Raw genomic sequence first — 13,068 nt, 5'->3', positions numbered from 1 at the left:
ATGTATATTTTTCCGAGGTACCACTCATAGGCAAGCCCAGCTCACCTGTAACCTGCAGCAGAGTCACCCAAAAGATCCCAGCCTAGATCACCTAAGCAACCGCCAACCTGCATACCCATGACCATCAGATAAATATTTCTTGTCTTAAGTCCTTAAGATTTGGCATGGTTGTTGAACAGTATTATTGTGATAAGTTAATTACTATTTGAGTCAATTACTAATGAAAAATTTGGTAAATTTGAAATGAGAATAGAATATAAAAAAGACGTTTAAATAAGGGGGAAAAGGAGAAAGGAAATTAGAATTCTGTACATACAAAGCGAAAGGCTTGAATTAATAAAACTGGACTGAGTAAAATCTCAAACCATTGTGTTGAGCTGCAGTATGTGCCAAAAAACTAGATTCTTTTCTTTTGTTTGTTTTGTTTTCCTAAAAGTAGAAAAACTCTGAGAATTATTTGTGTGGCAAAAAATCATCAACAAACTTGAGAGTGTTTCCCCTATTTATACTTAGATTAATGCCTATATTTCTACTAATGCTCATAAATTGCTCATTTACGTTAGCCCCAAAATAAGCAAGACAGATATTAAATTTTGGGGACAGAGCATAGAATGAAGTTGAGTAGTCGTTTTAACCCCGCTGTATCCTAGAAAGATACTGCAAAAGAGCAATAGCGTAAGAGTGGGGAGCGCTTAAATGAAGAATATAAAACTGATTCTTCTATACAAACTATAGAATTTTCCCCCATAGACTGAATCTATCATGCTAGCTTGAGCCACCCAAGATCTTGGCATATCTCACTTTGTAAGTTCGTCATTCTTGGTGATCTTGCCAAAATTTTTTTTACAACTGCAACACAAACTTAAGCAAAGTGAATCCTAATCTCTTTGTCTAGAATAAAAATTTTGTTTCACAAAATCATTGTTTTTCCTTTCAGTCAAGAAATTTATAGCTACTTCTAATTCTAAGGAATTGATATCTTTTTCATATTGTGTATATCTAGTCTGCTTGGAGAATCATTCATTCATGTATTCATTCACATACTGATATTTGCTGAAGGCCTACCAGCAGGCACTCAGCAAGTGAATGAGTGATTAAAAAAAAAAAAAATCCAAGGTCACCCTTTCCCTCAAAGATAGCACAAATCAGTGAGGGAAGAAGTGCACAGGATAAAATTTCACACTACAAACCAGATAAAATTGCAAGACAGAAGGAAGAAAGGAAAGGTCATTGCATGATTCAGTGGTGAGAGACAGGATCAGAGAAGAATAAAAACTTGATATGACCCCTAGAGAAAGAATTTTATCAAATTTAGCTGTAAAGGGAGCAGAAAAATGTTTATGTTGATTTAGTACAAGGACAAAAATTGTAAAGGTAGAAGTCTGTGTGGTATGTAGAAGTCCTTGTGAGTAAGCAAATTTGGCTAGAATGAAGGTTAATGTTGAATAAATGAGCAGTAGGGCAGAAAACACAACCAAAAGGAAAGCCAGAATGGCTTGATAGAATATATTAAAAAAGAAGGCCAGTATCCAGAATCTTCATGGGTTCAAGAGTTCATAAGGGCCTTGGAACTCTAAAAACAGACGCTAGTTTAGGTTTCAGCTAAGGTGGATGCTTTCCTCAGGCATGCAACCTATGATAATACTGAGAACACTCTAGTAAATAAAACAGAGTAGTCCAGTCAGATGGTGGTTGAGCTAAGCATGTTCCAAAAAGAGCAAAGAGGTAGATGTCCTAGCCTTTGGTGAAGTATGGCTGTTAGAATTGTTGAACACCCAGTAGATAGAAACTCATCAATTTAAGGACAACTATTTACTAGATCTTTTCACTTGTCATCCAGGCTCTGTGCTAGGAGCTGGGGATGCAGCATTGGTCTTGAGTTTAAGCAGAAGGACTTGCAGAACTTTGGCTGGGTGAGCAGAAGCAAGAGCTATCCTCATTCTATCCCAGCAGATTAAAGTTACGTTTCCAAAGGACATTTACTGAATGCCTCTAAGCACCAGAAGCAATGCTAAATCCTGTAAATGTGTAGGCAAGTAGGATACGGTGATTGTCTCATTTCTTGGTCCTGCCCTTCAGGGTAGTGCAAACCAGTTTTAGATTCCTCCATTAACAAAGGTCCGCATCAGTCACATGCGTTTTAAGCAGGACAGTCTGACAATGTACTGAATTAATCAGGAAGAAAGTCAAGATGCAGAGCCAGAGAAAACGTGGCTTGAGCTTAAATTGGTTAGGCAAGCTGACCATGGAGAAGGAGCAGTGAGGTTGGTAGAAGGGAAGTTGAAGAATTAGAGCAAGGAGTGGCCAGAAAGGGTGAAGCAGGGCAGTGCATGAAACATATCTGAGAATCATGGACATCCCCTAAGGTGTTCTTTGATGTAAAATGCGAGTTCATGTTGTCATTCCAGGGGTGATTCAATAAAGCTATGATGCAGGTAGCAGAACCTCCCGATACGAAGCTGGGATGCCTAGGCAGACTTCTAGATCGTAAGTAGAGGGTTGAAACTTAGAAGAATACAGGGCCATTGGCCAAAGGGAAGAGATAGACTTGGGACACTGTGAAAATCCTGGGGACTGGTTAAATGATAAAAATAAATTGAGTAGCAAGCAAAATGGGTGCTGGAAGTCTTGAAATAATCAGGTCCCTTTTAATTAATGCTTCCTGACTAGGGAAAGGATGGGTCTGCAAGACGGAGGCAGAGTTAAGCCTAAAGGGATATAGAGGACAATGTGACCTGAGGAATTAATCCAAGATTAATTACAAGGATGGGAGATTATAGGAGCACAGATTCATGATGTGGTGTGCAAAATGGGTTGGAACAACATGATTAAACACGTGGACATGGGTTAGAAAGATCCTGAAGCCACCTGAGCAGGAGATCAAGAATGCACCTCACCCTGAGCTAGTGGCAATGGGAAGAGCTGGATGGAGCTGAAAAACATCATAAAGCCTTGGAATTCACGAGGGAAGGAACACAGCAAGGAAGACAAAAGGAAAAGACAGAAATAAGACCCTTTTAGGTCATAGTAGTAACAAAAGCTATCAATTTACCAAATGGCACTTCTGTCTCCCTACATGGTGCTAAGTGCTTTCATATTTGATTTGGTTTGAAATCCGAGTCTTAGACTAATTAAATAACTAGGCCGATATGATACAGTTATTAAATGTTGTAGCAGGCTATAGGTACTGTGCCCAGATACCCCCAGAATCTTTGTCATTTTAGTGTGTATAGAGGTGTGTGTGTGTGTGTGTGTGTGTGTGTGTGTGTGTGTGCATGCACACACATGCGTGTAATTGCACGCTTCCTCCCAACTTTTGTTTCACCTGTAACAACTAGCTCCTCTTACTTTCTTCTGGATATTTTTGGGCTATAGGAGCTTCCCAAATGCACAGAGAATAGAGATACTCAGGAGTTTATACCTCTCAGAGTGGCTCTAAACTCATATCGGACTATAGAAGCTGTTTACCTCAAACCATCAAAACTTCATTGCCACTGAGTCAATACTGATTCATTGCAACCCTGTAGTACAGAGTGGAACTACCCCATAGGGTTTCTAACGCTGTAATCTTTACGGAAGCAGGCTGCCCCATCTTTCTCCCACAGAGCAGCTGGTGGGTTGGAACCACTGATCTTTTGGTTAGCAGCCTAGCGCTTAACCACTGGGTTACCAAGGCTCCTCGTTTACATCAACATGGGGCAGATTCTGAGGTGTAATTTTTACTATAGAGCTCTCCAGGAGCAAGCTAAAGCTGTGGCTTTGCCTGAAATCACATCTGCGACTGCCTTCTTCTCTCTCTTCCTTTCTTCCCTTGCTCTTACCCTCAACCACTTGCTGGGTCCTCATGGGAGCATTTCCTGAATAAATCACTTGTTCCTGAATCATTGACACAGGGACAGCTTCTGGGCAACCCAGCCTGGAAAAGTGCCAGAACTGAACTTAAACACTTGACCCTCTTGCTCATAACTAACCGTGTATCATAGTAAAATGTGAAAGGGAATATAGACCTTCAGCAATTGGCTTATATAGCTTCCACAGCTATTCCTGGCTAACCCCACACTGTCTATGCAAATATACAAACTTAAAACAAATAATACCACTAGCAAAACCTTAAAGCATGCAAAATACTAATGCTGAACAACAGTGCTTCCTGGGCTGCAGAACAACTCGAAGTCAAAGACACTATTGACAGAAGTGTTAAGAATTAGACAGCAATGATGTTTATATGAGACATAGTAAGCTGGAGACATTTGCATGATATACAAATGGACTTTGTAGGAAGCATTCAGAAAGCAGGATGCAGTATTCCAAGAAATAAGCAATTTCTGATCAATTATTTGCAGAGTTTCATATGTGGAGCCATCAAATTCCTAATAAAATGCACTATGTCAGTAAACGTGGCTGGGATGACACCAGATTCACGAACTTTAGAGAGGTGAGAAGCTTTAAGGTGGAAGAACGTGGGTGAGACTTGGCAAGCAAGTAAAAGGATATAGGTATGACCGGAGAAGAGTCCAAGGCCCTTTACTTTTTAAGAATGTTTTATCGTTAGAGGAGAAGGAAAGAAAAAAAGAAAAACGCTACCTTGAGGTGAAATACTCTGTAGTCTATACTACAGTTTATTGCATTTTATGTTTGAAATTAGCTGTTTCCAAGTATCTAAAGTATGTTTTTGATTACTTCTGCCATTGTCTCTAAATGTTCCTGAATACCTTGTAATACTTTATTTCATGTATTTGTAATGGAGTCCCTGGGTGGTGCAAATGGTTAAGCACTCAACTACTAGCCAAAAGGTTGGGGCTTCAAACCCCCTCAGAGACACCTAAGACGTAAGGCCTGGTGATCTGCTTTTGAAAGTGTACAGCCTTGAACACCGTATGAAGTGCAGTTTTTCTCTGCAACACTTGGAACTGATTCCATGACAACTTTTTTTGTTTTTGTTTTTGATGTTTGCAATACTTGGTTAATCTTCTGATTAAATGGCTGGATTCTTTTTTCATATAGTGGGCAAATATTCTTCCTGGTGATACCAGTATGGTTGAAAATCAGGCAGGCCATTTCTGTAAACATTAGAGAAAAATGACTTATATTGCATCTTTTAGAAATAGCCTATTTGTATAGTAATTGGCCCAATTTTCTCATATATTACCATTTTTCAAGCATTGAAAACCTTTCTTACTTTGTGCCATTCTGAGGATCCACTCAAGTATTTCATCATTTAATTAAACTGAAAAGTATACCTCACACTTCTCATTACAACCAAGACCTTGTTTATTATCCCAACTGGAATAATAGCAATGACATCAAACCTGGTTGTCAGGGCCTTAAATCCTGAATAACAGGGATCCAAGGTTCTCTGCACAGTAATGTGCTTCTTGAAAATAAACTACTCTCCAATATCTACTTTACGGCCATGTGATAGAATACATTTACTATTTACTAGACCCTTGAGAACATTCTGAAGGCCAAACAAAGCCATTAATTTCTCCTTGAGGTTAGTCAGAATATTAAAAATAAGTGACACAGAGAGAAGAAAGGCATGAAGATAAAATATTTAAGACCAAGATTCCAATATTACATCTCTCTGAGGAATTCTCAGTACAAACAGCAAAGCAAGCCAGGGCACTGGGCAATGCTGATCAATTACATTGTCATTGTTAGGTGCCATGGAGGTGGTTCCAACTCATAGTGACCCCAGGTACAACAGAAGGTACAACACTGCCCAGTCTTGTGCCATCCTCACAGTCATTGCTATGTTTGAGCCCATTGTTGCAGCTGGCGTCAATCCATCTTGTTGAGGGTCTTCTTTTTCACTGACCTTCTACTTTACCAAGCATGATGTTCTTCTGCAGGGGCTGGTCCCTCCTGATAATATATCAACTGTAGGTTGTATGTAAGGGAAGGAATGTGCTGTCGGTGTTAGCAAGAGACGTGCAAGCATGCCAGGCTTCCCTACAGTGAGTTCCACTGTCCGTTCGGGGCCTTCTTGGTGCTGACATCATAATCAAGATGACTTCAGTAGCATCAGCAAGTGAAAAAGAGCTCAGCTGCTAACCAAAAGGTAGGCGATTTGAATCTACCAGCTGCTCCTTGGAAACTCTATGGGGCAGTTCTACTGAGTCCTACAGGGTGGCTAGGAGTCAGAATCAACTTGACGGCAATGGGTATGGGTTTTGGCATTGAGATAGGATTTTCTGTGTCATGTCTTTGTCACTAAATATAGCACTGCATCTCAGAGACCTGTCACCTGGGAGACACTGTACGAGGGGGATAACATTCCTTACCTGCGTTGTGTTGTTTTTTGTTTGAAAATCCTCAATCCCTGCCTCCAGTAATAAAGCGAGACTCTAGAGATGAGTCAGCTGTAACATATGTATTTATCCATTTTGCCTGTTCATCCAAACTTTTCATTCCAAGCAAGAGGATTAACAATTTTCTCCCACTCAGATCGCCCCTACATTTGCTTGCTATCATCAAATGGATATTAACAATTGAAGATCGCTGTTCTCCACATTTAGTAGCTCGATGTAGTTTACTCTCTTTTGTGGGTTTAGTTCTTCATCCTCTCCAGATTTCCAAATAATGATTATATTTTTCTACTCCTCTCCAAGGCTTATGTCAGACTTTGAACTAGCTCTCCAAGTATCCAAAGCAAACACAAGATCAGCTGCATCTATCTCGAGACAGTTCATGCCACAGCTCTGCAGGTGTGAGTGATAGAAGCTGATAGCACCGAAGGCCATTAACTTTCTTTTCCAAAATCACCTTTCTCATTAGATTTGAAAAATGTGTTTGAGAACAGCGGCTTATGGCAGTTAACTAGATAAAACTTCAGAAAGATAGTACACACAGCGAAAGGTGAGACAAATTGCAATGATAAGGTATGTCAGTAGAGGGCTGACGTTGCAAGAATATAGTGTCTTTGTATCTGTAGCCATTCATTAAGCAAGGTTATGTCACTGTTGTTGCCATAGAGAAATGAAGACTCCAAGATACCCAGAAGCAGCTAAAAGTAATTATCAGTACCTCTGGACTTCTGCATCCATGTCCACAGACTCTGCCACTGATATGTTCTTTTGAAAAATCTATGTGCCAAAAAATATATATATATATTCTGAAAATAATGATTTCAGTGCTTTGTAGCTGATTAATAATCTGAAAGTAATTACTCAGTATATATTATAATATTGATGATTCTGCTTCAGAATTAAAAAAAAGGTTATTACCTGGATAATCGTGAAAATCCAATGGTGCCCTATTAGCTTAGGACACATAATGATATTCTTTGAAGGGGAAGAAAAAATAAAGCCACTTAAACAAAAAAAAAAAAAAAATCCTTGCTTTCAATTTTAAACCATTTCACTATATTTGAAAACATACCATTATTTTGTAACAGATCCAGTGTTTGCTTCCTCGTTTTTCCCAATGACGCAGAGACAGGTACCTGTTGATAAGGGGAATATCTGCATAAATTACCCAAAGTATTGGGAATAAGGCAGATTCTTATCTAGGAGGATTTACCAATTTCTGTGTCCTATGGTTGGAGAATGTTTAGAGCTGAGCTAAAAGAATCCCTTTTTTGGAAGGAGACCTTTGTTGATAAACTTTCTCTTAGAAGAAAAATTACTTTCAAACTACATGTGGCTAATAGGGGTCTCATGGAAAACGATTCCATTTGGGAATATTAGAACTCCCAAATATGATTGTGTAAAAGTCAGAAAAGCACTTCTGCATACCCTGGCATTCTTCCAGTTGTACACACTCTGCCACCTCATCTGATCATGTGTGAATCTCTATACTGCTACCGAAGACTAATCCCTCTATTCTTGCAGCAACTCACCTGCTCTCTCACCTGCTCAAGAAAGTTTCTATTGCAAATGAACTCTTTTATGTGTCTACTAGATCATTTCATAAGCCTACAAATATGCTACAATATCCTCCACCAGCAAAGAAAACAAATATATAAAGCACAGAACAAAATGCCTTGACCCCACATCTCCTTTAAGCTAAAGCCCCATTTCTCTATCTTGTCTTTTAAAGATGTCAAAGTTGGCTAGAAAATGGAACCTAAAGCAAAGCTTAAGCACTAGTCCTTTAATTAGAAGTACAAGCTCAAGCAAGGGGAAATAACAAATGAGACAAAGAAGGGGCAACAAATACAAGGTGACATGTTATCAAACAGCTTTACAAGGAGACACAGCTGACTGCTTGAGTGCAGAAAATATCTCCAGTAGGATAAAAAAGAAATACTACACCTTGGAATCATCCATCAGAACAAGGATGGGAGAGGAGTTTCTCTGTGGGTTCTCTTACATTTCCTGTTTCTCGTTGGCCAAAGTTGCTCCCATCGAACATTCATTTTGTATTGTGTCACCTGGTCCTTTGAGAAGTGTGACATTTCTTCTGAATCCTGAAGTAATGGCAGGAATCAGAGTCACTTTAGATCTCCTCAGGTAAGGTCAGAACAATGGCATCATCTTGGTTCCTTCTCCATCAGGAGTGAAGAGACCCCTTTCTGCACATGAAGCTTACCCTGGGGAAAGACTTCATAGCCTGGACACCTAATAATTAAGACAGGGAGGCTGTGATCACAGTGCTGGTGGCAGTTTGGGGCTTCTCCCAGAAACAAGTAAGGCAGAAATATCACCTTCTAGCATTCCACTCCTCAGTGAAACTGGCAAAAAATATAAAGAGTAAACAAATTTTTGAAATGACCTTAGGGACAAACAGCAAATGAAGAAACATTTTAAAAGAAAATCTGTGAAAATTTGGGAAGAAAGGAGAGAGTCTGAGGTATTTAAACCAAGACTGCTCCCTCACTCTCTCCATCCAGCCCAGTGAGGTGGAGACTCATCTCTCAACTGCTGCAGGCAAAAACACAGAACTCTCTCTCCCTCTAGCTCCCAGTCAGAGAGATTTCTTCCTGAGAGAAGGATTCCAGTGTTTCTCATCCGGCATCCCGCCATCAGCTGCCTGCCATAGAGGTTAAGTCCTGGGTGAGTGTGGCTAAGGATTGGAGCCTCCCTGGAACCCAGGTGGTGCAGTGGTTAAGAGCTTGGCTGCTAACCAAAAGGTTGGCAATTCAAATCCAAGAGCTGTTCCTTGGAAACCCTATGGGGCAGTTCTACTCTGTCCTACAGGGTTGTTATGAGTCGGAATCAACTCAGTGGCGATGGGTTTGATTTTGGTTTTTTATTCACTCAATCCCCGCTCATGAAACAGAGACTTTACGTAGGGTGCACTGCGCTGAGAATATTGAAGGCCTGCTCTCTCTTTTTTTCAGCTTGTGAGACTGAGGTTCCACATTAGGATTGGAAAACCAAGAGGACCTCTGCCTGCTTCCCCCCATTCACTGAGCACTGAAGTCCTAGAGTTGGCATGCCATTGAGAGAAGCATGCCATGGTCCAAACCCCCAGCTCCTGAGTCCTGGTTGAGAAATTTTGCCTGGACGAAGAAACCTGATATAAAGCAGCTCCTAATTTCTTCCCAGGAGCCCTGGTGGCATAGTGGTTAAGTGCTTGACTGCTAACCAAAAGGTCGGAAGTTTGAATCCACCAACCACTCCTTGGCAACCCTTTGGGGCAGTTCTACTCTGTCCTGTAAGATTGCTATGAGTCAGACACAATGGCAATGGGTTTGGTTATTTTGGTTTAATCTCTTCCCAAAGAAACTGACTTCATTCCCAACAGAGCATGGGGAAGTGTAAGCCTAAGAGTGCTCTTGGAATCCCTAGGTGGTACAAATGTTAAAGCACTGGATTACTAGCCAAAAAGTAGGTGGATCAAACCCCTCCCCATCAGAGGTGCCTTGAAAGATGGGCCTGGTGATATGTTTTTGAAACGTCAAAGCCTTGAAAACTCTCTGGAGCAGTTCTACTCTGAACACATGATGTCGCCATGAGTCAGAATCAACTCGAGAGCGAATAACAATGACAAGAGTGCTCTCAAGAACAATAGAGGGTATGGCCAAAGGCAATTGAGATAAGATTTGTGGATCTAATGAAAATACAGCCTAAACCACAGATGAGCTAGTTTTCAGGAAAGAATTGGAGAATAAGACAGCCAGAGAAGCCCTCCTGGGTTCAGAACAAATATTAAACACTGACCTCAGAAACTATTCCTTAGAGGGAGCCACAACTTGTTTGCATTACCTTGTAGAAGAATTTATGCTCTAGGACATTGATGAAAATATAAAAGAACAATTAGCAGGCAATTATTGGAGAGTAAAAGCTGGTTTGTGTTAGATAAGAAGTGGAAGACACTCCTACCAGTGCCACTATCATCCCAGGGTGAACGTGGGCATACCTAAAGCTGTGCTTCCCAGAGGAGCAACATCAGAGGTGTAACAATGTTGGGGGAATATAGATTCAGTAAAATAATACAGCAGTCATTAAACAAACAACAAGCAAATAAAAATAACAGGCTGTGAGGGTGTTAGGGAGTAGTCAGAGTTTCAGAGTTGCCCCAATATATTACATGAAATGTCCAATTTCCAACACAAAGCTAAATGACATGCAAAGAATCAAGAAGGTATGACTCATACACTGGGGACCAAAAAAAAAAAAAAAAGGAACAGTCTGTGCAGACAACTAGATGTCAGATCTAATAGGATAAGATTTCATATTAACCAATATAATATGGAGCCCTGGTGGCACAGTGGCTAAGAGCTCAGGCTGCTAACTAAACTTCAGCGGTTCGAATCCACCAATCACTCTCTGGAAACCTTACAGGACAGTTCTACTCTGTCCTGTAGGGTGGCTATCAGTTGGAATTGACTAGATGACAACACGTTTGTTTTTTGTTTTTTAATGTAAATATGTTGACCTAACTAAAGGAAAGGGTGATTAAAGGAGTAAAGGAAGGTATCATGACAATTTCACTTCAGTTAGAGAATACCAACAAAAAGATAGGATTTATAGACAAAGAACCAAAGGACTAAATGTAAATTCTAGAGTTGAAAAGCACAATAACTGAAACAAAGAAAAAAAAAATCACTAGAGTAACTCAATAACAGATTTGAACAGGCAGAACAAAGAATTAGTGAATATGAAGATAGATTGCTAGGTATTATCCAAGCCAAAGAACAGAGAGAAAGAAGAAAGAATCAAAATAAATACAATTTCGGAGAAATGTGGGACACCACTAAGCACGTCAAAAATGCATAATGGTAGTATCTGAAGGAAAGTAGAGGGAGGAAGAAAAAATAATATTCAAAAAAATGGCTGAAAATTTCCAAATTTATTGAAAAATAATAACCTACACATCCTACTCCAAGTAGGATAAATACAAAGAGACCCACAATCAGGCACATCACAATGAAAATGCTGAAAGTCCAAGACAAGGGGGAAATCTAGAAATAAGAGAAAACCTACATGTCGCTTACAAAGGAAACTCAAGATTAACAGTTGACTTCTCAGCAGAAATAACAGAGGACAGAAGCCAGTAGGATAACATACTCAATGTGCTGAAAGGAAAGAAAAATGTCAACAAAGAACCTTATATCCAGATAAAGTATCAATAGAAAGTGGAGGCAAAATAAAGACTTTCACAGATAAACACTGAGAGAATATGTACCCAGTAGACAAAAGAAAGTCCTACAGGTTTCAGCACGTAACCCCCGTTGGTAATTCAAACACGAACAAAAATCGCTTGTAAAGGTAATTTGGTAATTTTAAAAGACTCTATGAATGCATATTTCTCTCCTGTTTTGACTTAACTGATTTAAAAAGTAATTATATCAAATGTGTATAATGTATTTTTGTGCCTATAGCATAGGGAAATGTAATACTTGTGTGGTATATTTAAAAATAACAATACAAAGACTATGGGAGGAGGAAATTATGTAATGGGTTAAGAAAATGACCACAGGTAGTAAAGTAGTAAATACGAAAATGTATTGTTAGATTTGTAACATTAATAGATATAATATGTATAACAATAATACAACAAAAAGGGGAAAACAGGATTAAAACTCCATAGGAGTAACATTTCTATATATCACTGGAATTAAGCTAGTATAGCTAGTATACCACCACTCGTCTATCAGTTTGTTGCACTGTAGTGGCTTGCATGTTGTGTGATATTGGAAGCTATGCCACCAGTATTTCAAATAACAGTAGGTTCACCCATGGCGAACAGGTTTCAGCGCAGCCAGCAGACTAAGACAGACTAGGAAGGACTTGGCCATCCACTTCTAAAAAAAATTGGCCAGCGAAAACTTTATGAATAGCAGTGGAACACTGTCTGCCACAGTGCCAAAAAATGAGCTCCTCAGTTGGAAGTCACTCAAAATATAACCAAGGAAGAGCTGCCTTCTCAAAGTAGAGTTGACCTTAATGAAGTGGAAGGGAGTAAAGCTTTTGGGACCTTCATTTGCTGATGTTGTATGACTCAAGAAGAAACAGCTGCAAACATCCATTAATAATTCTGAAGATGGAATGTACAAAGTATGAAACTAGGAAAATTGGAAGTCATCCAAAACGAAATGGAACCCAGAAGCGTTGATATCCTAGGCATTAGTGAGCAGAAATGGACTGGTATTTGCATGTTTGAATCAAACAATCATATGCTGGGAATGACAAACTGAAGAGAAATGTTGTATCATTCACCATAAAATGAACGTTTCAAGATCTATCCTGAAGTACAACGCTGTCAGTGATAGGAAAATACACACACACATACAAGGAAGACTAGTTAATATGACTATTATTCAAATTTACTCACCAACCATTAATGCAAAAGATGAAGAAATTTTACCAACTTCTGTGGTTTGAAATTGATCAAATATGCAATCAAGATGCCTTGATAATTACTGGTGATTATAATGTGAAAGTTGGAAACAAAGAAGTAAGTAGTTGGAAAATATGATGTTGGTGATAAAAATGATGCCAGAAAGCACATAATATAATTTCGCAAAATCAACTACTTATTCATTGCAAATACCTTTTTCAACAACATAAACGGTGACTACATATGTCCACTTTGCTGGACGGCATAAACAAGAACCAAATCAACTATACCTGTGGAAAGAAATTATGACGAAGCTAAATATTATCACTCGGAATAAGG

The sequence above is a fragment of the Trichechus manatus genome, unplaced genomic scaffold (genome assembly GCF_000243295.1).
Source record: "Trichechus manatus latirostris isolate Lorelei unplaced genomic scaffold, TriManLat1.0 scaffold00102, whole genome shotgun sequence".
Taxonomy (NCBI): domain Eukaryota; kingdom Metazoa; phylum Chordata; class Mammalia; order Sirenia; family Trichechidae; genus Trichechus; species Trichechus manatus.
The sequence above is the reverse complement of the archived record's forward strand: the minus strand, read 5'-3'. Positions refer to the sequence as shown.